Source organism: Podarcis gaigeae (assembly GCF_964106915.1).
Source record: "Podarcis gaigeae genome assembly, chromosome: 8".
NCBI classification, from domain to species: Eukaryota; Metazoa; Chordata; class Lepidosauria; order Squamata; family Lacertidae; genus Podarcis; species Podarcis gaigeae.
The window spans coordinates 9,701,140-9,726,679 of record NC_139684.1 but is presented as its reverse complement, the minus strand read 5'-3'; the positions used below and the strand labels follow the sequence as shown (position 1 = coordinate 9,726,679).

Below are 25,540 nucleotides of genomic sequence, written 5' to 3'. Positions count from 1 at the left end.
GTCCCAGTTTTTGGTTAGATCCCAGAATGTCCCACTTTTCCTTAAGATGCCCCTATTTTCATTGTAGGAATGTTGGGCACGCCTATTTTCATTGAAGGGTATGGTGTTATGAGACCCCAGAGCCATATGCAACCTTTAGAAGCTGTCTGAAGGCAGCCCTGTATAGGGAAGGGTTTTTTTTTTTAATGTTTAATGATTATATGTATGTTGGAAGCCACCCAGAGTGGCTGGGGCAACCCAGTCAGATGGGCAGTGTCTAATTGTAAAATAATAACAGCAACAATTACAACAACTATGAAATAGGACGTTCCTAGTTTTATTGCCAACAAAGGTCCGTATAGTTAAAGCTATGGTTTTCTCGGTAGTGATGTATGGAAGTGAGAGCTGGAACATAAAGAAGGCTGATTGCCGAAGAATGGATGCTTTTGAATTCTGGTGCTGGAGGAGACTCTTGAGAGTCCCATGGTCTGCAAGAAGATCAAACCTATCCATTCTGAAGGAAATCAGGCCTGAGTGGTCACTGGAAGGACAGATCCTGAAGCTGAGGCTCCAATACTTTGGCCACCTCATGAGAAGAGAAGACTCCCTGGAAAAGACCCTGATGTTGGGAAAGATGGAGGGCACAAGGAGAAGGGGACGACAGAGGACGAGATGGTTGGACGGTGTTCTCGAAGCTACCAGCATGAGTTTGACCAAACTGCGGGAGGCAGTGGAAGACAGGGGTGCCTGTTGTGCTCTGGTCCAGTGGGTCACGAAGAGTCGGACATGACTAAACAACAACATTTTTATTGTGGAAATGTTGGAGGATATGAGTAATGTTTCTGAATACCAATTGTTGGTAGCTTCAGGAGGAGAGAGGCAGGGTTGTCACACATCTGGACATAGCTGGGACAAACTCAACAACTTTTGTGTCCATTGAGGTATCTTGCTGGTCACTGTGAGTTCAGGATGGGCATTTGGCCTGATCAGCAAACTCAACTTATGTCCTTATGTTCTAACTCTTGTACGGAGACCCCTTTAACCTGAATAGCCCCTCCTCCCCTCCAATGCTGTCCCCACCTGCAGAGTGCAGCCTGTTGCACCTTCATCTGATAAAACAGGCCAGTCTCTCTTCCAAAGACCTCAGTTCCTTTGATTTTTCTGAATGGTGCCTGGAGCAAAATCCCAGTGTGCTAAAAAAAAGAGAGAGAAAAGTCTGGCAATGGGCTCTTCCCACTACCAGCCCTTATTAGCCTATGGCTCTCCAGCAGGATATTCGCCAGCTTTCCTAGGTCAGTGGGTTACACCCTCTCCTTCCAGCTGCTGATTTAAGGGAAGGGATCCCTGCCAAATTTCTCATCCTGATATTCTGGTGGGGCTTGTTTGTTTCCTTTCGTCTTTTTCTCTTCCTCCGTTCTTTAAAAGGGAGATGAAATGCACACGTTGTGCCTTCATGACTTCAGTTTAGAGGATCTGTGTGTTCTGGGAGCAGCCACTTCTGAGGATGAAGAGGAGTCCCAAACACTTCCTGACCATGTGCAAAGGGCATCGCCTCTGCTGAAGGACTTTCTCTGTTACCAACTCCTTGGAAAGAAATGTTCCTCTCTGCCTTGATGCAACGGTTTGGAGAGATCGGTGCAGCTTCTCGCGGGGAAGAAAAGTGTGAGCTACGAGGCAGAAGCGGTGGAAAATTCAACTAATCCCAAAGGTATTTCCTTCTCGTGTTTTGCTTTCATCTAGCAAACTCTGTGTTTAGTTAGAGTCAGCTAAAACTTGCAGAACTTGAGGGGCTGGTTCGAAATAGAGCCCTCTGGAAGTGCTTAGTTCTGTCAGTTTGGCAAAGGCCAGTTTTGCTCAGATGGGAAGAAAGAGAATGAATGTTTGAAACGAGGCCATCTCAGTCTTGGGTTTGTATTCTCCACCTGCCAAATATATAGATTTGGGTTTCAGAATTGAATTCTGGTATTTAAAAAGGCTTGTTTCCTGATTGGTTGTGCAAATGAAGTTAGCACAGAATATTTGACTCAATGCCATTTCAAATAGTTAGCTGATACCATCAAATGTGGTCTGCTGTTAAAAATGCGCTGGGAGCCAGGTGTAGATGTTGAAAATAAAATGCGGCCAGAAAAAGATTTGCCACCCGGCTTTGCAGAGGAGAATCTAGGGGAGTCCCCCCCCCCCCCCAGCAACGTAGATGATGTTTTAGCATTCCTGCCCTGACATCTGTTCGCCTTGGATTCGGTTCCCCTTTTCTGCCCCCGCTTTCTGCAGAGCTTCAAACGCCAAGCAAGCACATTTTCTCCTGTTCTGAAGTTCTGTGTGGTTGTGAAATAGTTTAATCGGCAATAAACCTCTGGAAAGGGGTGTGCGCACCACAGAGACGCAGTGACTTCACTGCGCTGTGTAATCCAAAAACCATTTCCCTACTGAAAGCTGAGACAAGCAGGTGTTGCGAAGGCGTTTTCCACCAGGGTCCACACTGCCTGGCTTCGGAGCTGCTTTCGCAACAGAGAATCACAGAACTGGGAGCACCAGTAGGTCATTTAGTCTACCCTCTGCCATTTATTTTTTAAAAATATATTATTCATTTACCTTCTTTAGCTTGTTAAACGGGAGCAAAGTGCTACGAGCCCTGCCCCGAAATCACTGGGAATATTATGCAGTCACTCATGGGCTTCTCCTGAGATGTCCAAAGGAACTGTTGACACACTTCTAAGTATACTTTCCCCACCTTAAGGACTAGAAACTTACCTTTAAACAAAGAAGCCTCAATGTCAGCTAGCTTCAAGCCTTACTTTGGGGCTTCCATTGGTCACTTGAACAGCCATTATGTGACTAGATATGGACTTGGGGTGCTCCAGAAGGGCTTTCCTGATGTTTGAATTTATTATTGAATGAATCCTGGCCCAGTAGACCTGAAGGAGAGTCTCCACCCCCATTGTTCTGCCCGGACACTGAGGTCCAGCGCTGAGGGCCTTCTGGCGGCTCCCTCGCTGTGAGAAGCCAAGTTACAGGGAACCAGGCACAGGGCCTTCTTAGTGGCGATGCCCACCCTGTGGAATGCCCTCCCACCAGATGTCAAGGAAATAAACAACTATCTGACTTTTAGAAGACATCTGAAGGCAGCCCTGTTTAGGGAAGTTTTTAATGACTGATGTTTTATTCCAGGCATAGGCAAACTTGGCCCTCCAGATGTTTTGGGACTACAACTCCCATGATCCCTAGATAACAGGACCAGTGGTCAGGGATGATGGGAATTGTAGTCCCAAAACATCAGGAGGGCCGGGTTTGCCTGTGCCTGTTTTATTCTGTTTTTAATATTCTGTTGGGAGCTGCCCAGAGTGGCTGGGGAAACCCAGCCAGTTGGGTGGGGTATGTATGTAAAGGTAAAGGTAAAGGTAAAGGGACCCCTGACTGTTAGGTCCAGTCGTGGCTGACTCTGGGGTTGCAGCGCTCATCTCGCTTTATTGGCCGAGGGAGCCGGCGTACAGCTTCCGGGTCATGTGGCCAGCATGAATAAGCCGCTTCTGGCGAAACAGAGCAGGACATGGAAACGCCGTTTACCTTCCTGCCGGAGTGGTACCTGTTTATCAACTTGCACTTTGATGTGCTTTCGAACTGCTAGGTTGGCAGGAGCAGGGACCGAGCAACGGGAGCTCATCCCGTCACAGGGATTCGAACCGCCCACCTTTTGATCAGCAAGTCCTACCTAGGCTCTGTGGTTTAACCCACAGCGCCATCCGCGTCCCTATGTATGTATGTAAAGGTAAAAGGTAAAGGTACCCCTGCCCGTATGGGCCAGTCGTGTCCGACTCTAGGGTTGTGCGCCCATCTCACTTAAGAGGCCGGGGGCCAGCACTGTCTGGAGACACTTCCGGGTCACGTGGCCAGCGTGACAAAGCTGCATCTGGCGAGCCAGCACAGCACACGGAAACGCCGTTTACCTTCCCGCCAGTAAGCGGTCCCTATTTATCTACTTGCACCCGGGGGTGATTTCGAACTGCTAGGTTGGCAGGCGCTGGGACCGAGCAACGGGAGCGCACCCCGCCACGGGGATTCGAACCGCCGACCTTTCGATCGGCAAGTCCTAGGCACTGAGGTTTTACCCACAGCGCCACCCGCGTCCCAATATGTATGTATGTATGTATGTATGTATGTATGTATGTGTCAGAGCCGCCCCTAGGTCCCAGCTCACAGAGGACCAACGCCCGGCTGTAGTTCTGTACAAAAGTCTTTATTGACGTTCAGTTTCCATTTCAAAGCCGCAGCGTGCAGCTCTACGTCTTAAGCCCTAGACCGGCGAAGCTCCATCTGAATCTCCTCCCCTTCCACACCAGTTTAAGACTCTAGCCTTGCTCCACCTCTTCCTTAGCTCCTTCCTCCTCTGGGCCCTCCTGCCCGCTGGGGTTTCATCCTTTCTGGACTCTTCTGACGCTGACCCCCCTGATTCTTGCCCCTCCTTCCGGCGGGCTTTAGGACCTGGCTCCCTATCCGGGCTACCTGCTGTGCCGCTCGCCTGTACATTTGAACTTGGCGTGCGCGCCCAACCGGCAACCTTCCTCTTGACCGTTCCCCCGCTCTCCGATGGAGGCGTGGTCAATCCTGACTCATCTTCTCTCGCTGGTGGTGAATACCTGGGACTCCTCCCCCCCACTACGCTCTGGTGGGGAAGCTGGTCCTGATTTCCAACTGCTGCTCTGGGAGTCCCCGCTGGCCCCTTGCTTCTGGGGTGTCCCCCTTGGGGCCCCCCTTGCCCTGGCCACCGGCGCCCCCTTCTGTGAATCTTCCGATTCGCTGGAGAGGCTCATGGAATCTCTCGGGCTACTGTCATCTTCTGCACTGCCCTCGGATTGCTCCCCCTCGCTCTCCATCTCCTCCCCTCCCTGCGCTCCCGCTGCGTCCCTGACAGTATGTATGTATGTATAAATAAATAAAATTTCCCAAGGCAGCTTTTAAATTTATTCCCCCCCTCCGCCCAACCACTATTGTGTGATGGGGTGGGGAATTAGTGTGCATACCCATGTATGTGAGCATGCATACCTGTGTTTCATAGAACCATAGAATTCTAGAGTTAGAAGGGGCCCCAGGGCTCATCTAGTCCAACCCTCTACAATGCAGAAATCACGAGGGCGTTTTTATTTCTTTTTTCTTTTTGGGGGGGCTCCTTGAATTGCATTTATTATTATTTTTCAAATAAATTTTTATTGTTTTCTTTAAATAACCTTTTCCCAACAATCCATACATTTGTCAAAATATATACCCTTTGACTCTGCCGAGTCCTGACTTCCCTCTGTCCCTTCAATTGTTATCACCTGTCACATTTTTATCACATATTTTATTCTTACATCTCTACTATTTTACATTGTAGGTGTTACTTCAGTTCTGTTAGTGTCTTTAAGCTTTTACAGTTCTCCTTTAAATACAGTGGTACCTTGGGTTAAGTACTTAATTCGTTCCGGAGGTCTGTTCTTAACCTGAAACTGTTCTTAACCTGAAGCACCACTTTGGCTAATGGGGCCTCCCGCTGCCGCCACACCCCCGGAGCCCGATTTCTGTTCTTATCCTGAAGCAAAGTTCTTACGCTGAAGCACTATTTCTGGGTTAGCGGAGTCTGTAACCTGAAGCGTATGTAACCTGAAGCGTATGTAACCCGAGGTACTACTGTACTCAGGAAATTTATTCCAGTTATTCTGGTATCTCTGGTCATCCTGGTCCTGGATCCTTTCTGTCAATTTGGCAAGTTCTGCAAAGTCTGTCATCTTCATCTGCCACCCTATAATAGTAGGTATGTCTTGTATTTTCCATTTTTGGGCCAGTAGAGTCCTTGCGGCGGCTGTGGCATACATAAATAGTCTTTGGTATTTTATTTTAATTTCCCTTCTCATTAGACTGAGCAGGAAAGCCTCCGGTCTTTTGGGAAAGGTATACTTAAATATCTTTTTAAGCTCATTATAAATTAACTCCCAGAATTTTTTCACCTTGTCACAGGTCCACCACATGTGATAGTATCCTCCGTCTATTTCTTTACATTTCCAACATCTTCTATCCCTCTTCCTATACATTTTAGCAAATTTTGTTGGCGTTAAATGCCATCTGTAAAATCATTTTTAATAAGTTCTCTTTCAAAGCCATACATCCAGTGTATCTCAAACCCTCATTCCATAATTTTATCCATGCTTCCAATTCAATACTGTGCCCAAAATCTATGAGGGCGTTTTTATGTGTGCGATTTATGGGTGTGGCCACGCCCATCTTGGGTTTGGTCACGCCCCCTGCTGAAACATGGCCCCCGGACACTGGGCAAATGGGAATTGTGGCACTTGGGTCAGAAACGTTTCCCCACCTCGCCATGCAGAAAGATTCCCAGCACAGTTCCAGCATCTATGGCTAAAAGGATGGGGCCGAGGGCATAGCTGTCAAGCGTCCCTTATTTGGAGGGACAGTCCCTTATCCCAGCGCCATGTCCCGCTGCTGTCCCTTATTGATGGATGTCCCTTAAATTTCCCGGGTTTCTAAGGAAGCAGCTCCTCTCACTCCCTCCCTGCCGGCCAGGGAGGAGGGAGGCTCCAACTGTGTTGTTTGGCTGCCCAGCCCGCCCCCCCTCCGGCCTCCTCTCACCAGCCTCAGCCCCTGGGAGCCCCTCCCCGCTGGGACTGGCGGGAGCTTCGGGCCCTTCCGCTGTCATCCTTCTCGCAGCCGCCGAACTGAGCGTCTCTGCCTGGGGCCTCCCCTCTGCTTGTCACCGCCACTCCCGCTCCTGCTAGGCCGTACTGCGGTTGTGCCGCCGAAGGACCCGGATGAGATGGGCAGCCTGACGTGGCCTATAAATTGCTGAGGAGCCTTGAGAGGAGAGCGAGGGCAACCATAGAGAAAGCATAGAGAGAGGAGGAAGAGGAGGAGGCGGAGGCGCGGGCAGGTGCTCCAAGGGCTACAAGGGAAGTACTGCAAGTGCTTCTCCCACAGATTTGTAGTGGTAGACTAGCATAGATGGTCTGATCTGAGGGTTTGCTTCGGGCGCTATTTCCCCCCTCCTCCCGCACCACCTGATGGAATTGAGAGCTGCAGATGGAGCACGAGAGAAAAGATACAGAACTGCAGCAGCATCTTTGTAGCTTGGACTTCGTTTTGCGCGAAAAGTGGTTGCTGCTTGTAGTTATTTAATTGCAGCGTTTCATCAGCTGGTGTCTTGAGCAGCAACCTCTGGAAACAAAGGGCTAAAAACCGGCGCTGCTCTCCCAAATTACCTGGTCCCTTTTAACTTCGTATTTCAGCTGGTTGACTAAAATCCCTTATTTGGGCTGCTGGTCCCTTATTTTCAAATCTGTAAGTTGACAGCTATGGCAGAGGGAGATGTCAAGATGCTGGAAAGCCATTGCCATAAGAACAGAGGGAGCGGTGTTATACTGAAACAGACTATTGGTCCACCTTGCTCCGTATTTTCTGCTGTCTTGCAGTGTCTGTCCAGGATTTCAGACATTAACTGCCCCAAATCCATCCTCATGCATGACTCACAACATTCTGCAGCAAAAAAAGGAAAAAGAAAAGTTTCTATTCCTGGAGGATTCTAGCATCCTGTAGTCGTCATTGGTTAGAGAAAGCGGAAAGCATTGGTTGTGCATCTGGTGGGTTTCTCAAATGCTGGCACGAGAGTCAGCCTTGTCGCAGAGAGAAAGCAGGAAGCCTGCCTTCTATCAGGCCAGCCTGTTTCCTACGCAGCCCAGGATTTACTCAGACTAGCATCCAATCTCCAAAGCCTCTGGCTGCTGTATAGGGAGGGGTGACTCTGCCAGATGCAGTTTCTCATTTTCCCAGCCTTAAGTGTAGCTCTCCACATCAGGTTGTGAATCGTTCCCCCTCCCCTTCTTCTTAAAGTCCTCAGAAAATCTCACCAGCGTTTTAGTGTGAATCTGAAATATACTCTTCATTCAGCTCATAGTGGTGAGGAGGAATGGAGGTTCCCCCAGAATGTCTGCTTTATATACAGTGGTACCTCGGGTTAAGTACTTAATTCGTTCTGGAGGTCTGTTCTTAACCTAAAACTGTTCTTAACCTGAGGTACCACTTTAGCTAATGGGGCATCCTGCTGCCGCTGCGGTGCCGGAGCACGATTTCTGTTCTCATCCTGAAGCAAAGTTCTTAACCCGAGGTACCATTTCTGGGTTAGCGGAGTCTGTAACCTGAAGCGTCTGTAACCTGAAGCGTATGTAATCCGAGGTACCACTGCACATTATTTACACAATGCGCCCCACGTGATTGGCTAATTACAGGATTCACCTGTAGGCCAATCAGGTTGCGGATTCACTTCCACCTGCAGCTGGATTGGGTAACTCCTGTGGACCAATCAGACTGTTGCATTCTGGACCCTATTGTTCTAGGACCAATCAGACTGCTGCCTTTTGGATCCTATTCAACTCAGTACATAACAGATTCCCTCCTAATATACTTAGATACTTTTGCAGACCTTTCAAGTGTTGCTATTTTCCAGGGGCCGTCCCAGATTTACAGAAGCCGTCCTGGTTTCTGATTTGATCCCGAAATGTCCCACTTTTTCCATAGGACATCCCTATTTTCATTGGATAAATGTTGGAGGGTATGGAGTTATGAGACCCCTGAGCCAAGGAGCTAAGTAACTATACAACCTTTAGAAGACATCTGAACGCAGCCCTGTAGAGGGAAGTTTTTTCCTTCGTGTTTAATGTTTTATTATATTTCTATATACAGTGGTACCTCAGGTTACATACACTTCAGGTTACAGACTCCGCTAACCCAGAAATAGTGCTTCAGGTTAAGAACTTTGCTTCAGGATGAGAACAGAAATCGTGCTCTGGCGGCGCAGCAGCAGCAGGAGGCCCCATTAGCTAAAATGATGCTTCAGGTTAAGAACAGTTTCAGGTTAAGAACAGACCTCTGGAACGAATTAAGTACTTAACCTGAGGTACCACTGCATGTTGGAAGCTGCTCAGAGTGGTTGCGGCAACCCAGTCAGATGGGCAGGGTTTAAATAATAAAATCTGAGCTCCATTTGGTTCTGGTACAAAAAATAAATTCCTAGGCTCAGAGGCACCCTATCACTTCATTCTAGTTACAGTCATAACTCTGGTTAAAGTAGCTTTGGGTTAAGCGTTTTCGGATTGCGCTCCACGGCGACCCGGAAGTAACGGAACGAGTTACTTCCGGGTTTCGCCTCTCGCACATGCGCAGACGCTCAACATGACATCACGCGCATGCGCAGACACAGCGAATCGCGACCCGTGCACGCGCAGATGCGGGTTGCATTCGCTTTAAGATGCGAATGGGGCTCTGGAACGGATCCCGTTCATATCCAGAGGTAGAAGAAGAAGAAGAAGAAGAAGAAGAAGAAGAAGAAGAAGAGGAGGAGGAGGAGGAGTTTGGATTTGATATCCCGCCTTTCACTCCCCTTCAGGAGTCTCAAAGCGGCTAACATTCTCCTTTCCCTTCCTCCCCCACAACAAACACTCTGTGAGGTGAGTGGGGCTGAGAGACTTCAGAGAAGTGTGACTGGCCCAAGTTCACCCAGCAGCTGATTCCCCAGATTACGAGACTACTACTCTTAACCACTACACCACACTGGCTCTCCACTCTATATGTGTTTTGTGCCTGGCTTGGGCTGGTAGATCTTTTGGTTCTAGTAGCAAACATCTCACCCCTGCTGTGTTGGGCTTGTCCAACATTGGCTGTGTGTTCTTTTCTTTTATAATAATTTTATTTGGTTTTACAAATATTAATTTTAGCAATCCAAATTACATATCCATATTTAGAGATTTCTCCAAATCTCTGGCCGTCCTACCTTCCCCTCCACAGGTCCTATTGTACACCCTCTTAACTGCATATTATTTCATAATCCATATTGTCCATGACATTTGCTACATTACAAGTGTTATTAAATTCTTGCTAATGTTTTCTTTTTTTAAAAAAAAATATTTATTAAAGATTTTTTTAATACAGTAAAGAAGAAAAAACAAAAGAACAACAAAAAAGAAAAAAAAGAAAAAGCACTTACATCTTATACAAAAAGCATACCACAACCGAATCAATTTGATAATAACCATATTTTCTTCGCTTTTTGGACTTCCTCACATCTCTCGTTCCTGCGTTCCTGGTTTATAAAACTTTAACCAGCAAATTATCACCTTGTTTCAATTCTTATTTTATAATTTTCCAATATTGTGTCCCTAGCTTTAGATACTTTTATCCAAACCTTAAAAATTGTTTTCATCTGTTTATAGTGGTCTCCTAGATAAATTATAAAATTTCCCCATTCTTTATTGAAGTTTTTGTCCTCTTGGTTCTTGAGCTTTCCAGTCAGTTTTGCCATTAGAGTGTAGTCCAAAAGCTTGGTTTGCCATTCCTCTCTCATCAGGACTTTTTCTTCTTTCCATCTCTGAGCTAATAACATGCGTGTGGCTGTTGTCACATACAAGAAAAGTATTTTTTGTTCCTTTGGGATGTTGGTACCTACAGTTCCTAATACAGTGGTACGTTGGTTCTCAAAGTTAATCCGTTTCAGAAGTCTGTTCCAAAACCAAAGCGTTCCAAAACCAAGGTGCATTTTCCCATAGAAAGTAATCCAAAATGAATTAATCCGTTCCAGACTTTTAAAAACAATCCCTAAAACAGCAGTTTAACATGAATTTTACTATCTAACAAGACCATTGATCCATAAAATGAAAGCAATAATCAAGGTAAAGGTAAAGGGACCCCTGACCATTAGGTCCAGTCGTGGCCGACTCTGGGGTTGCAGCGCTCATCTCTCTTTACTGGCCAAGGGAGCCAGCGTAAGGCTTCTGGGTCATGTGGCCAGCATGACTAAGCCGCTTCTGGCGAACCAGAGCAGTGCACGGAAACGCCATTTACCTTCCCACTGGAGCAGTATCTATTTATCTGCTTGCACTTTGACATGCTTTTGATCTGCTAGGTTGGCAGGAGCAAGGACTGAACAACGGGAGCTCACCCCGTTGCGGGGATTCAAACTGCCAACCTTCTGATCGGAAAGTCCTAGGCTCTGGGGTTTAACCCACAGCGCCACCCGCGTCGGCTTCCGAAAAACGTTCTAAAACTGGAACACTTACTTCTGGGTTTTCGGCATTTGAGAACCAAGGCATTTGAGAACCAAGGTACCACTGTAATAAAGCTTCTGGTTTATTTGTTCTTTACAAAAGTTATTTTAAACATTTTTTTCAATTCATTATATATCATTTCCCAGAATGCTTTCATTACCTTACACGTCCACCACATATGAGAAAAGGTACCTTCTTTTTCTTTGTACTTGTCTTATACATTTTTGCTAACTTAAAGATAAAGGGACCCCTGACCATAAGGTTGGCAGGAGCAGGGACCGAGCAACAGGAGCTCATCCTATTGCGGGGATTCAAACCACCGACCTTCTGATCGGCAAGTCCTAGGCTCTGTGGTTTAACCCACAGCGCCACCCGCGTCCCTTACTTTTGCTAACTTACTAGGAGTCAAATACCACCGGCACATCATTTTCATCCAGTTTTCTTTCCGCGTACAACATGCCGAGAATTTCAAAACAATTTCCCATAACCTTTCCCAGTCTGAAAGTTGAATATTGGGCCCTAAATCCCCCACCCAGTGTAAACATTGGCTGTGTCTTCTGGTGTGGACAACTGGTTGGTGACCCAAAGAACCCTGCTTGTTGCCCGACGAGGCCAGAATTTGCCCCTGGCAGCAAAGATGCTGACCATAGCCTCTTTTTGGAGAAGCGAGGCGACATCCCTGCGATGGCTGATGCAGCTGACTTTGCATGAGAGCTGTGGAAGGAAGGAAGACTTCACCACAATTTCTTAGAATAATAAAGCCACTTCCTCACTGAGATGCCAGTACTAGTGGAGGGTGCTTTTGACTGGAACCTCTGCAGCCTAGATCCAAAAGTCCCTCTCTGCTTTTCTCTCTCTTAAATAAAGGGACACCTTGATTTCTTGACACCAGACAACACACGTCCACTTCAGCAGTCCTCGTAAGAAATGCTGGTTTCATTCAAACGCAGTTGACCAACTCTGAGCAGCTGTTGATATAGCCCAGGATCAGTTCCTCTGAAGGGTGGACCCAGGAGACTGGCATTTCCCTCACTGTAGGTAAGCTGATTTTCCATCTCACCTCCATCTATTCTAGGATTCATGTGATGATGGGCTGGCCTGATCCTGGTGGCCTCACAGGAGCTAGAGATTGGAGTAGTGATGGGTTGGTGTCCAAAAGGGAGAGAAAGAGACCTTCAGTGTCCCTTCTAATTCTGTGTGACAGACAGACAATGCATTTATTTAGTGGTGGCTGTAGAGCAGGGGTCCCCAACCTGTGGCCCATGGGCCAGAAGTGGTCCACGGAGGCCATTCAACCAGCCTCCGAGCCACCCCCAGACTGAGCCACCCACTCGGCAAGTCCCCGCACGCTGCACCAAACCGGCACAGCGCGGCGCGGGGACTCTCTTCCACGGCTCCGGAAATTGCTTACACAGAGATCTACATTGGCTCCCAGCACAATTCAAAGTGTTGGTGCTGGCCTTTAAAGCCCTAAAAGGCCTCGGTCCAGTATACCTGAAGGAGCGTCTCCACCCCCATCATTCAGCCCGGACCCTGAGGTCCAGCGTGAGGGCCTTCTGGTGGTTCCCTCCCTGCAAGAAGCCAAGTTACAGGGAACCAGGCAGAGGGCCTTCTCGGTAGTGGCACCCGCCCTGTGGAACGCCCTCCCATCAGATGTCAAAGAGAAAAATAACTATCAAACAGAAGACATCTGAAGGCAGCCCTGTTTAGGGAAGCTTTTAATGTTTAATAGGTTATTGCATTTTAGTGTTTTGTTCGAAGCTGCCCAGAGTGGCTGGAGAAACCCAGCTAGATGGGCGGGGTATAAATATATTATTATTATTATTATTATTATTATTATTATTATTATTATTATTATTGCATGTCCAGACGTGGAAATCGCTTCTGCACAGGGACAATTTTTGGTGTCTGGGCATGCGGAGAAGCGAATTCCGGCGCCACGGACATGAGCAGACGCGATTTCCGGCGCCGCGCTGCACCGGACCAACCCACGGAGGATCTCCGTGGGAGCGATCCGGCCCATGCCTGGTAAGCCTTGCCAAGCCCTGCTATAGAGAATGGTAACATTGGGCATTTGCTGGTGGCGCAGTGGGTTAAACCACAGAGCCTAGGGCTTGCCGATCAGAAGGTCGGCGGTTCGAATCCCCACAACGGGGTGAGCTCCCGTTGCTCAGTCCCTGCTCCTGCCACCCTAGCAGTTCAAAAGCACGTCAAAGTGCAAGTAGATAAATAGCTACTGCTCCGGCGGGAAGGTAAACGGCGTTTCCGTGCACTGCTCTGGTTCGCCAGAAGCGGCTTAGTCCTGCTGGCCACATGACCCAGAAGCTGTACACCGGCTCCCTCGGCCTATAGAGCAAGATGAGCGTGCAACCCCTGAGTTGGCCATGACTAGACCTAATGGTCAGGGGTCCCTTTACCTTTACCTATATATAGGGTGCCTACGTTCTGCATGGACTGGTTGCATTGCAACATGTGCAAATGGCTTTCGATACCTATTAGGTCCATAAATTACCATATAGCATACATTCAACACAAAAAAACCATCGACCATTTGTTGTTGACAAAGGACAGCTGGACATATAAAGGGCCTCATTACGTTCAGTAGCTTAGGGCCTCATCAAACCTAAATCCGGCCCTGCACCTCTAACTTGGACAGCCACTCCAGAAGGATCCCATAGCTGATGGTATCGAAAGCTGCTGAGAGGTCAAGGAGAATTAACAAGGTCACATTTCTCCTCTGTCTTCCAACAGAGGACACAGTAGACCTTGCAAAGCTGATTAGCTATACTGTCTTCAAGGGAAGCCCCATGAAAAAATGGATTACAGTAATCTAGTTAGAAGGCTACTAGGCTATGGCAAAGCCATCTCAGTCCAGGAATAGCCTTAGCTGGTGTAAGGTAAAGGTAAACCATTAGGTCCAGTCATGGCCGACTCTGGGGTTGCAGCGCTCATATCGCTTTATTGGCCGAGGGAGCTGGCATACAGCTTCCGGGTCATGTGGCCAGCAGGACTAAGCTGCTTCTGGCAAACCAGAGCAGTGCACAGAAATGCCGTTTACCTTCCTGCCGGAGCGGTACATATTTATCTACTTGCACTTTGACGTGCTTTCGAACTGCTTGGTTGGCAGGAGCTGGGACCAAGCAACAGGAGCTCACTCCGTCGCGGGGGTTCGAACCACCAACCTTCTGATCGGCAAGTCCTAGGCTCTGTGAGTTAACCCTCAGCGCCATCCGCGTCCCTTTCTTAGCTGGTGTACCAGCTGAAAAATACATTCCATGCCAGTGGTAATAGTGCTGAATCGATGAGGAGCCCCAGGCTACAAATTTGCTCCTTCGAGGAGAGTGTGACTCAATATGGAACAGGCTGTTTACCTAATTTCCAGACAGGTTAACCATCTGCCCACAACATCTCTTTCTTTTTATCAGGATTTATTCTGAAAGATTTCCTTCAAAGTCCCCCTCCAAAGACAGGGAAACTGAGGTGAGGTTTGGCGTGACTTATTGAAATCCCCCTGCTATTTCCTGGTGAAAGTCCAATTTCTTTAAGGTCAGGACTTTTTTTCTTTTGTGCAATACAAAAGACTCCTCACATTTCAGTGTGAAGGGATGGAAAGGTTAAGAAAGAAAGAACGAAGCAAAAAAAAAAATGCTTGCGGGGATTTTCTTTTGCAGAAGTGAAAACAATGTATTTGCAATGGTTAGACCAGGATAGCAAAACCAGTGGAGGGGGGAATGAAGGAAGTGTAGAGATTTGTGGAAGGTTGGCTGCCGCGACGATTTCAATTCTCTCCTTGTTTGCGTAGTTAAAAGGACATCTGTTCATAGTTCCCTCTTGCAGATTTCTCAGGGAGCGTTTTCATCAGGGCTCTGGTATTGAGGAAACGAGAGTTTCCTCATTTAACATCATCATGTTGTGCTCGGATTTCAGCCCTGTGACTCTGGAGGATTTAGACACACACGGAGGAAGAAAGTGTTGGAAGCAGCCTGGTTTTCAACCAGCTGTGCATTTTTAACGGCTTTTGTGGGGGTCAGGGCTTACGCAAAAGAGTAAGCCCATTTTGTCAAGAGAGCTGGAGACGGTTTGAAAGAGGGATTGCCGCTTGGGGTGTGAATACTCTTCCTGCTTTTGATACTCTGGTAAACAGGTCTGCCGAAGCCCCGATGGAAGGAGACAGTGGGATGAAAGAAATGTATTTTCGCGTGCGCCCAATTGCCAAGTGTCGCGCAACACCAGGGTTTCCTAGAGATGAGTGTCTTTGGAATGAAGGTCACTGGTTTGATTGATATTATTTTGATTGATATTATTTTATTGCATTTTTCTGCTGCTTTTCATTCAACTGAATCTCAAGGCGCCTTACAAACAATAAACATCAACATCAGAAATGCAGCATAAATTGTGTGGAATAGTTAACAAGTCATTGATAAAGCAGTTGCAATCTATAAAACCCTGTTAACCAAACAGCAGCTGAAAAATAAGCTGAATATCACAATGACAGCAAAGGTCACATCATCGGTACATAGAACCATAGAATTGTAGAGTTCGACTCATCTAGTCCAATGCAGGAATCTCTGCTAAAGTATCCAGTGCTGGTGGCCACCCAACCTCTGCTTAAAAACCTCCAAAAAAAGGAGTCTGCAACCTCCCAAGGGAGAATATTCTACTGTTAAACAGCTTTTACGGTCAGAAAGTTCTTCCTGATGTTTAGTCGTAATCTCCATTCTTGCAACTTGAAGCCATTGGTTTGAGTCCTCCCCTCCAGAGCAGGAGAAAACAAGCTTGTTCTTGTTAATTATTATTTTTTGCATATATATACAACCTGAACATAAGAGTACAGCATTCGCACAGCAAGAGCTCTTACCTCCCCATTAATTTTCCAGGGGAGCCCCAAGCCATAGTTTTGGGTCTAGCACACAGCAAGACATGCCTCTGTCTCCCCAGCATCCAAGAATCAGCCAAAACTCTCTCTCACACACAGAGAACTCCTTTCTGGCTCTTTTCCTAGGATGACGTAGCATCGAGCCAGGTGAGGCGGGAAAAGGCCCACCCATTTGTCTCTATGGCAACAGAGCAGCCTCTTTGGATATAGTAAATGGCAGAACTTAACTGGGCAGCCAAAGCCATTACCCTAACAAAGGAACTGGTATGACTGGTTTGGCAGCCTCTTCTGCTGGATTCGAAACATTTCTGGATTGGCTTGGAAAGGACCCGGGCATCATCCAGCCTGACCCACAACCCAATAAGGTAAAGCTAAAGGGACCCCTGATCATTAGGTCCAGTCGCGGCCGACTCTGGAGTTGCGGCGCTCATCTCACTTTATTGGCTGAGGAAGCCGGCGTACAGCTTCCAGGTCATGTGGCCAGCAGGACTAAGCCACTTCTGGTGAACCAGAGCAGCGCCCGGATACACAGTTTACCTTCCCGCCGGAGCGGTACCTATTTATCTACTTGCGCTTTGACATGATTTCGAACTGCTAGGTTGGCAGGAGCAGGGACCAAGCAACGGGAGCTCACCCTGTTGTGGGGATTTGAACCACCGACCTTCTGATTGGCAAGTCCTAGGCTCTGTGGTTTAACCCAGAGCGCCACCAGTGTCCTATAGGAAGCGATACCTCCTCTCAAACCTCTTTCAAGAGGGATAGGACCATAGCTGGGGGCGGGGGGGGGGGTAGAGCAGCTGTGCAATGGCTGCAAGGATGCCCACCACTGCAAAGGGGTGATGGGCCAAGGAAGGTGATGGCTCAACTTCTTGGATGGCAAGGAAGAGTGGGCGTTCAGCACCATGGATAGCACTCTTGCAGTTGAGGTCAGGCATACAAGTTGCCTCAGCAAGACCAGGGCTAAGTATGGAGACCTCACCTCTTTAAAAAAAAAACCCTGGCAAGTTAAAGAACTGGTGTTTTCTTTCACAGCCACTGGTTCCCTTGAGGTAATGGTAATGGTGTTTTCAGCTGTGGAAATCTCTTCCTGGGACTCTCTTGGTCCCCCAAGAGTCTGGCAGCAGAGGTGTCTCACTGGGGCTGAAGGGAAGGAAGCCGGCTTCTGGTGCCCCCAGACCTATATGTGGCAAACTAAGAAGTGGACCCATCTATTCCTCCTCTGAAGAGGAATTGCTGGAGAACTCTGCCTCCAGAGTCCTGGTCTGGGGCCGTGACAACCTGTTTTATGTGCTGAAGGTTCCAGTTTCAAATCCTGGCATCTCCCATTAAAGTGGACCCAGAAGCAGTTCATGGGAAAGGCCTCTCTGTGTCTGAGACCCTGGACACCCACTGCCAGTCAGTGCAGGTAATACTGGCCTAAATAGGGCAATGGTCTGAGTTGGTAGAAGTTGTAGCTTTCTTTAAAAATGGACGGCTTCAGCCTGAAAGAGTCTGATCCTTAACTCTCTATGTAGCAATGTCAAACGGGATGGCAGGATTTCAGTATGGAACACCTGGCTGGTCAGAATATTGGGCATGTTAGGAACACAGTATTCAGGAAGTCACTGACTAGCAGTTGCCGTGGGAGACTTAAGATGATGGAACAGAAGGACATCAGTCTTCAACTGGTTCTGGGAGCTGCCCTCACCCTGTCTCTGGGCATCACCAGCCATTGTGGATGCCAGGCTGATTCTCATGGGCAGTCCCTACACAGAAATTGGGGGATTTAATAACACAGTGAGATGGAAACTAGAGAGTGGCACTCATGTTATTTGATGGTTTCCCTTCTTGGAAGGTGATGCTGGCTGGCCTATAAAACAGAGGTCAGGTATATCCCATCTGTAAATTTAAAGACTTTTTGGTGCAATAGTGCATCATTGGTCTTCAGTGTGGAGCAAGAGGAGTGATCAGGGCTGGCTGGGTCTATTCTCTAAAGGTCAATATGTCCAAACCAGCTGTGGAGACTGTTACAGCTGTTTGTTAACTGGGGTCTGTTTGCTGCTCCAAGGAAATGCTTTTGGCTCCGTAACTGTCCCTGGATGGATCCATGGTCCAGCTTCTCCACATCCCAAGCCTTTTGCAGGCTAGGCAAATGGGGGTAGGGGACACAAGATTTTTGGGATGAAGAACATCTGCAACTTTTTGTGTGTCCTCCTTCTCCTCTCAGCCACCTATTCAAAATGTGTGTTGCATTTGTACTGAGCAGGCAGTTAACAGAGAGCCAACGTGGTGTAGTGGTTAAGAGCGGTAGTCTCGTAATCTGGGGAACCGGGTTCGCGTCTCCACTCCTCCACCTGCAGCTGCTGGGTGACCTTGGGCCAGTCACACTTCTCTGAAGTCTCTCAGCCCCACTCACCTCACAGAGTGTTTGTTGTGGGGGAGGAAGGGAAAGGAGAATGTTAGCCGCTTTGAGACTCCTTTGGGTAGTGATAAAGCGGGATATCAAATCCAAACTCCTCTTCTTCTTCATCATGGCAGAACAGGCCCTTTTCGTCCAATGCCAGATGGTAAGGTAAAGGTAAAGGTACCTTCCCTTACGGGCCAGTCTTGCCAGACTCTAGGGTTGTGCGCTCATCTCACTCTATAGGCCGGGAGCCAGCGCTGTCCGCAGACACTTCCGGGTCACGTGGCCAGCATGACAAGCTGCATCTGGCGAGCCAGCGCAGCACACGGAACGCCGTTTACCTTCCCGCTGGTAAGCGGTCCCTATTTATCTACTTGCACCCGGGGGTGCTTTCAAACTGCTAGGTTGGCAGGCGCTGGGACCGAACGATGGGAGCGCACCCCGCCGCGGGGATTCGAACCACCAACCATGTGATCGGCAAGTCCTAGGCGCTGAGGTTTTACCCACAGCGCCAGATGGTAGTCCCAAAAATTCTGCATCGACGTGCCCCGAATCCTGCAGCCAAGTTGACTCTAGGTAAAGGTAAAGGGACCTCTGACAATTAGGTCCAGTTGCGGATGACTATGGGGTTGCGGCGCTCATTTCGCTTTACTGGTGGAGGGAGCCGGTATACAGCTTCTGGGTCATATGGCCAGCATGACTAAGCTGCTTCGGGCGAACCAGAGCAGTGCACGGAAACGCCATTTACCTTCCCACCGGAGCGGTACCTATTTATTTACTTGGACTTGGACTTGCTTTTGAAGTGCTAGGTTGGCAGGAGCTGGACTGAGCAATGGGAGCTCACCCTGTCACGGGGATTCGAACTGCAGACCTTCTGATTGGCAAGCCCTTGGCTCTGTGGTTTAACCCACAGCACCACCTGCGTCAAGTTGACTCTAGAAATAGTTAATTCACAAGGACGTCAACTCTTCATTAGTAGTTGTTGGGAGGTTTTTTTTGGGGGGGGGGTTCCCAGTGCTGAACCCAGTGCTGAACCTGCCAACACCTGCTCACCCTGTATTTAGGTAAAGGTAAAGGTAAAGGTACCCCTGCCCGTACGGGCCAGTCTTGACAGACTCTGGGGTTGTGCGCCCATCTCACTTAAGAGGCCAGGGGCCAGCGCTGTCCGGAGACACTTCCGGGTCACGTGGCCAGCGTGACAAAGCTGCATCTGGCGAGCCAGAGCTGCACACGGAAACGCCGTTTACCTTCCCGCTGGTAAGCGGTCCCTATTTATCTACTTGCACCCGGAGGTGCTTTCGAACTGCTAGGTTGGCAGGCGCTGGGACCGAGCAGCGGGAGCGCACCCCGCCACAGGGATTCGAACCGCCGACCTTTCAATCGGCAAGTCCTAGGCGCTGAGGCTTTAACCCACAGCGCCACCTGCGTCCCCCTCACCCTGTACTTAGATTGCAGGAAAAACTCTGGTCCTCCTAATCTTGCTGGACCCCATCAGCCTCAGGCAGCTTAGCCAATGGTGAAGGATAAAGGGAACTGTAAGGCCACTTCTTCTTCTTCTTCTTCTTCTTCTTCTTCTTCTTCTTCTTCTTCTTCTTCTTCTTCTTCTGCGATCACTCGTAGTAAGATTGTCTTCCATAAAGACAGTTTTAACAGTGAGTCCGTAAGTGACTGTGGAGGCCAATTCTGGACCCACATGTCCTTCCACTGTGGGAACATAGGTTTCCAGGCAGGAGTTGATCACGATGAGGGTTTGCCAAGTGTTGCTTCCTCTCAGCACGTTTCTCTTTTGCGTCCTGAGTTCGAGTGTCTTCAAAGCCCATGACACCTTTGGTAAAGGCTGTTCTCCAGTTGGAGCGCTCGCAGGCCAGTGTTTCCCAGTTGTCGGTGTTTATCCTACATTTTTAAAGATTTGTCTTTAAACCTCTTTTGTTGACCACCAGCATTACGCTTTCCATTTTTAAGTTCGGAATAAGAGTAGTTGCTTTGGAAGACGATAATGAGGCACGCACACAACAGTCCAACGAAGTTGATGTTGAATCATCATTGCTTCGACACTGGTGATCTTTGCTTCTTCCAGTACACTGGCATTGGTTTGCCTTTCTTCCCAAGTGATGTGTAATTTTATTTTGTTTTTAACATCTGGAGGTCCAGAAGTTCCTCAGTCCTGGCTTAGATCATCATGGAACCAGAACAGTTTGTCCCGACATCCACAGAGAAAGCTGTACATGGGTGGACACCCCCACATGAAAGGAGAACCCGAGCCAGATCATCTGTGAAAATGAACTCAGCGTGTTCTCCAATTCCAGCACAAGACTTATTTCCTGAGCAGTGGGCAATATAAGAATCATCGGGGATTTATTTCCCCCCATTGGATGCATTCTCAGCTTGGTTCTGCAGGAGATGTCCTTAGCTAAGACTTAGAATCATAGAATCATAGAGTTGGAAGAGACCACAAGGGCCATCGAGTCCAACCCCCTGCCAAGCAGGAAACACCATCAGAGCACTCCTGACATATGGTTGTCAAGCCTCTGCTTAAAGACCTCCAAAGAAGGAGACTCCACCACACTCCTTGGCAGCAAATCCCGCTGTCAAACAGCTCTTACTGTCAGGAAGTTCTTCCTAATGTTGAGGTGGAATCTTCTTTCTTGTAGTTTGGATCCATTGCTCCGTGTCCGCTTCTCTGGAGCAGCAGAAAACAACCTTTCTCCCTCCTCTATGTGACATCCTTTTATATATTGGAACATGGCTATCATATCACCCCTTAAACTTCTTTTTTGAACACACACTGCAGACAGTGGATAAGAGCAAAAAAGGAGCCCAGCCTGCTCCAGAGGTTTCTGACATTCCCTTCATCTTCTCTTATTTTGCTATAGTGGCTGCTATTAATTTTAGCATTGCTTCCACTCTGCAGATGGTAAAAGAGCCCAATAAAAAACACCTGCTGGTTTCTGCATGGAGTACAGTGCCAAAGATCTGCCTTCGATCTGCCACCTTCTAAAGGTCTGCCTTTTGTAGGGGAAGTAGCAGTCGAAGCTCAGAGACATGCAATGGAGCAAACGGATTCCCATGCATGGAAAGAGTGCATCTCAAACACCAGACTTTGCACCACCACTGCCCAGCAGCTCGCATTTAGCCTAGAGAAGAGAAGACTGAGGGCTTAGCCGCCCTTACCTTTTGCCCTGCTGTTTCCAGGCACAGGTCCTTACTTTAAAGCTCAATGTCTGAACCCCAGAGCTCTCCTTGCAAAAACCTGCTCTTTAAAGCTGACGTGCAACAAATGGCAATTTGGGTTTTCGGAGGATTGCCATTTGCTCCAATTCAGCTTTAGAGAGTGGGTTTTCATGGGCAAAGTCGGAACAATGAAAGGAAAGCATAAAGGACAGGTAAACATGGATAAGCCCCAAGAGGTGATGTGATAGCCATCTTCAAATACAGTGGTACCTCAGGTTACATACGCTTCAGGTTACAGACTCCGCTAACCCAGAAATAGTGCTTCAGGTTAAGAACTTTGCTTCAGGATGAGAACAGAAATTGTGCTCCGGCGGTGCGGCAGCAGTGGGAGGCCCCATCAGCTAAAGTGGTGCTTCAGGTTAAGAACAGTTTCAGGTTAAGAACAGACCTCTGGAACGAATTAAGTACTTAACCCGAGGTACCACTGTACATGGTTCTACCCCTCCTCATGAAATCTCCACAACAACCCTCTGGAGTAGGTTAGGCAGAGAGGCTGTGACTGGACCATGGTCACCATGTGAGCCTCGTGGGCAAGTTGGAATTTGAACCCAGGTCTCTCCCAGGTCAAGGTCTGATGCTGTAACCACTACACCTCAATATATTGGCTCAGTCTGTGCTCTAGACACAGCAATCCCTGTCCCTTCCATGCCTCTGTTGTTCCATTTTTGACGCACCTGCCCACATCAAGCCACCTTTGCCTCCTTCCGTGACCGCCCTCTGTCCCTGGAGAAGCAGCCTAACGCAGACTTACAGAGGGAAGGCTTGGAGTTGAATCTGTGTGCAACGCGACCCACACTTCAGGTGAAAAACAGAGCCTTTCCTGATTGGAAATCTCCAGAGATAGGAGCAGCGGAGTGGGAGCAGGAAATTTCTCTCTCCATCTGTGTGCATGCCAGTGTGCAAAGCCCTCTCTGGCATTTATCAAGGGAAGCATGAAACAACGTTTTGTCACCCTCTATCTTTCCAGCTGGCAAGTCGGGGCTTGGAAAGTGCTTGGTGGATGCCGGCAGTTTACAAATGTGTGGCAGAGCTGCCTGGAGGAAACCACAGAATCATGGACGGGACCTCGAGGGTCATCTAGCCCAACCCGCCTGCAACACAGGAATGTCAGCTAAAGCAACCCTGACAGTTGGCCATCCAACTTCTGCTTAAAGGCCTCCAAGGAAGAAGAGCCCACCACCTTCTAATGGAGCCCATTCCCCTCTTGAACGGCTCTTGTTGCCAGAAAAGTTCTTCCAAATGTTTAGTCAGACTCTCCTTTCTGGCTGTTTAAATCCGTTGGTTTCTGGTCCTCCCCTCTAGAGCGGCAGAAGAAAAGCCTGAACTCTCTAGCAAGTGTTCTTCTGAGGTACAGAACATACCAGAATGAAAGATGTTCCTTTCCAAGGGCGTGCCTGGTGTTGCTGAGTCAAAGGGATGTGTGTAGGGAGCAAAAATACACACCTGCCTCCTCTCCTCTCCCTCTTTGTGGCTGGAAGGACAGATCGTGAAGCTGAGGCTCCAATACTTTGGCCACCTCATGAGAAGAGAAGACTCCCTGGAAAAGACCCTGATGTTGGGAAAGATGGAGGACACAAGGAGAAGGGGGCGACAGAGGACGAGATGGTTGGACGGTGTTCTCGAAGCTACCAGCATGAGTTTGACCAAATTGCAGGAGGCAGTGGAAGACAGGAGTGCCTGGCGTGCTCTGGTCCAGGGGGTCACGAAGAGTCGGACACAACTAAACGACTAAACAACAACAACAAGCCTCCTCTCCTCTCCCTCTTTGTGGCTGTTGTTGCCCTGAGGACTTTTTCTTTTTCCCCTCTTTTTTATTATTAACAATTCCTACAAAACCACATTTTCACAACATATCATATTCATCTTCCCCCCCCCCCTTTTTCCCAATCCCCCCTCCCCCCCCACAAAGACCTCCCTCAGCTCCTCTCTCAGATTTCTCAGCACATGTTGTTCTCTGCATATTATAAACTTGTACACATCCTTACATGATCTATCTATCATGTTATCAACCAATAAATTTGTGTGTGTTTATTCAAACCCTGCCAAGGAGTCCAGTTCATTTTGTCGTCTTTTTAAGTAATTTGTAAAAAGCTCCCATTCTGCCTTAAAGTCACAGTTGTCCTCGTCTCGCAATTTGTATGTCAATTTAGCCAGTTCTGCATAAGTCATCAATTTCTCTTGCCACTATTCTTTTGTTGGGATTTCCTCATTCTTCTACCCTTGTGCTATGCACTGAGGACTTTTCCGCAGACCCGACACAGAATGATGCAGGAACAGGATGAGGTGGACTTACAATTGAACACCTGCAAAAATGATCTCGGTCCTGTATACCTGAAAGAGCATCTCTAGCCCCATCGTTCAACCCGGACACTGAGATCCAGCGCCGAGGGCCTTCTGGCAGTTACCTCATTGCGAGAAGTGAGGTTACAGGGAACCAGACAGAGGGCCTTCTCGGTAGTGGCGCCCACCCTGTGGAACACCCTCCCTTCAGATGTGAAGGAAATAAGCAGCTATCCTACCTTCAAAAGACATCTGAAGGCAGCCCTGTTCAGGGAAGTTTTTAATATTTAATGCTGTACTGTTTTTAACACTTGATTGGGAGTGGCTGGGGAGACTCAGCAAGATGGGCGGGGTATAAATAATAAATAATTATTATTATTATTATTATTATTATTATTATTATTATTATTATTATTATTATCTGTCTATACTGGGAGGCAGCAAACAGCAGCACCAGCTAAGAACCACTTTCAGCTGGACCGCAGCCTAGCCATTGCAAGGGAAGGCCACTTGGAAAAACCAGAGTGCTGATCTCTCCAGCTCTTGTGCAGCAGCCAAGAGATCATAGTGTAGGGTGGGAGAATCCACCTCCCCATGCTTTACAACCCAAGAATTTCACAGAGTCCACTTGCCTCTCTGAACAAACGCAGAGTGGCAGACACCTCCCATTAAAATGTATGAGCCGTCTGCAGGCAGTGCTGAGCTGGGCTGATGAGATCAGCATCGAAAGGTTTTAATTAACGGCCGGCTTGGAGGAAATTTATTGAGGAGGAAATTGCCGCTCCCAGCCAGTTGCTTGCTACTGAGGGCCGCTAAATCAGGACTGGGAAAGGGTTTGAAATCTCTCTCATCTGTCCGGAATCATTCAGTTCATTGGATGTCCAAAAGTTCTAGCGAGAGAGGAAGGGAAACCTCTCTGTATCCACTTTCTTCATGCCAGGCTTAATTTGATAAACTTCTGTCATGTCACCTTTTAACAAGACTTGGGGAACGGCCAGCAACACTCCCACAGGTTATTTTAGCGAGCGAGCTGGGATAGAAGGGTTAGGGTTTTCCTTAGGGTACCCTGGACCTAAGTTGTTCAGGGCTTCATAAATGAATACAGTGGAACCTTGGTTCTCAAATGCCTTAGTACTCAAACATTTTGGCTCCCGAACGCCAAAAACCCGGAAGTAAGTGTTCCGGTTTTTGAACGTTTTTCGGAAGCTGAACATCCGATGCGGCTGTCGGCTATTGTTTCCAGGGCGCCTGTGCCAATCGGAAGATGCATGTTGCTTTTCGAATGTTTCGGAAATCGAATGGGCTTCCAGAACAGATTACATTTGAAAACCAAGGTACCACTGTACAAGGAACTCAAACCTAGCTCTGTAGTAGATGGGCAGCCAGTATAGAGGCATTAAGAATGGTGTCCTGTGTTCTTGAGCAGATGTTCCCACCAGCAAACTGGCACCTATATTCTACACTGCCTGGAGCTTCCAAACCAGGCCCAAGGGCAGCCCAACGTAGAAAGCACTGCAGTAATCCAGCCTCAAGTTTACTAGCACATGGGCTTTAATATTTTGTTGAGAGCCACCCATAGTGGTTGGGGCAACACAGATGGGTGGCTAATAATAATAATAATAATAATAATAATAATAATAATAATAATAGGCTGCAGTGGTCAGGGTGTTGCCCTGTCATTACAGTGAAGTCTCATCTTGACCTCAGAACCCT

General features: G+C 48.0%; 1 protein-coding gene across 3 annotated transcripts in view; it reads left to right on the top strand.

The window, feature by feature from the left end:
* The first annotated feature begins 1,200 nt into the window (after window positions 1-1,200).
* Window positions 1,201-25,540, top strand: part of CMKLR1 (chemerin chemokine-like receptor 1) — a 35,856-nt gene continuing 11,516 nt past the window's right edge. Inside the window, exons 1-2 of one of the 3 annotated variants that reach the window (XM_083750290.1) lie at window positions 1,201-1,687; window positions 11,925-12,091. The gene's annotated coding sequence lies outside the window, so the exon portion shown is untranslated. Of the gene's footprint in view, window positions 1,688-11,924; window positions 12,096-25,540 lie in introns of all 3 variants that reach the window. The other 2 variants (XM_083750288.1, XM_083750289.1) reach the window with 2 other exon arrangements.